Source organism: Hyalella azteca, unplaced genomic scaffold, assembly GCF_000764305.2.
Source record: "Hyalella azteca isolate HAZT.00-mixed unplaced genomic scaffold, Hazt_2.0.2 contig14484, whole genome shotgun sequence".
NCBI classification, from domain to species: domain Eukaryota; kingdom Metazoa; phylum Arthropoda; class Malacostraca; order Amphipoda; family Hyalellidae; genus Hyalella; species Hyalella azteca.
Window position 1 is genome coordinate 26001 of NW_025944365.1, and position 1674 is coordinate 27674.

The window sequence follows — 1674 nt, forward strand, 5'->3', positions numbered from 1 at the left end:
TCATTAACATCAAGTGTCCTCATTAACATCAAGTGTCCTCATTAACATCAAGTTTGCTCATTAACATCAAGTGTCCTCATTAACATCAAGTGTCCTCATTAACATCAAGTGTCCTCATTAACATCAAATTTCCTCATTAACATCACGTGTCCTCATTAACATCAAGTGTCCTCATTAACATCAAATTTCCTCATTAACATCACGTGTCCTCATTAACATCAAGTTTCCCCTCTCAGGCAGCAGCTCAGCAGATGCACATCACAGCTGCTGCCTACAGCTGCTGCTGCTGCTCGTGGCAGTGAGCCGAACAGTCAGGTTACAATGTAATATATTATATAACCTCTTATAGTGTAATAATGTAATATATAAACATATTCCTAATGACTGCAGTGTAAGATAATAATATAAATATTTGGTTAGTGACTTGGCCTGGGGTGGAAATTCAAAGGCATTTTGAAGCATCGATTCATTGTGAATTTTATTGAGTTAACTTAAAGTGCGTAGTAAACTGGTGACTCAATTCTATATTTACTGATAACTTAACGATAAGTTAATGATAAGTTAATGTCCCATGTTATTCTGACATGGGAATGATGGCGATATGGACATGTGTGGTCGATATATCGGCGTGATTTATTTGTAAGATATATCGAAAAGATATATCTTTAAGATATATAGGTATGATATATCTGTAAGATATGTCAGTAAGATATGTAAGTACAATATATTTGTATGATAAAGACAGCGATAATTCTGTACGATATATCGTTACGGACTACCATTCTGTTCCACGAATGTTTATCATTTAACGCTACTCTATATCATCAAGATGATGTAGGAGCGATAAGGAGTCCCAAAAAGCTCCTATTGTAATCATTATATAACAGAACTACAATGAAGAAAATAGCCGTGAAGAAATTTTATAGAGTTTTGTGCAGGATAATAGTCGTATCAAAACTATTTTGCAACACATATTTTTTTGCGTACATCATGTGTCCTCTTTAACATCAAGTGCCCTCATTAACATCAAGTGTCCCCATTAACATCAAGTGTCCTCATTAACATCAAGTGTCCCCATTAAATCACGTGTCCTCATTAACATAACGTGTCCTCATTAACATCACGTGTCCTCATTAACATAACGTGTCCTCATTAACATCAAGTGTTCTCATTAACATCAAGTGTCCTCATTAACATCAAGTGTCCTCATTAACATCACGTGTCCTCATTACCATCAAGTGTCCTCATTAACACCAATTAAGTGTCCTCATCAACATCAAGTGTCCTCATTAACATTAAGTGTCCTCATTAATATCACGTGTATTCATTAACATCAAGTGTCCTCATTAATATCAAGTATCCTCATTAACATTACGTGTCCTCATTAACATCAAGTGTCCTCTTTAATATCACGTGTATTCATTAACATCAAGTGTCCTCATTAACATCACGTGTCCTCATTAACATCAAGTGCCCTCATTAACATCAAGTGTCTCATTAACATCAAGTGTCCCCATTAACATCAAGTGTCTCATTAACATCAAGTGCCCTCATTAACATCAAGTGTCCTCATTAACATCAAGTATCCTCATTAACATCAAGTGTCCTCATTAACATCAAGTGTCCTCATTAACATCAAGTGTCCTCATTAACATCAAGTGTCCTCATTAACAT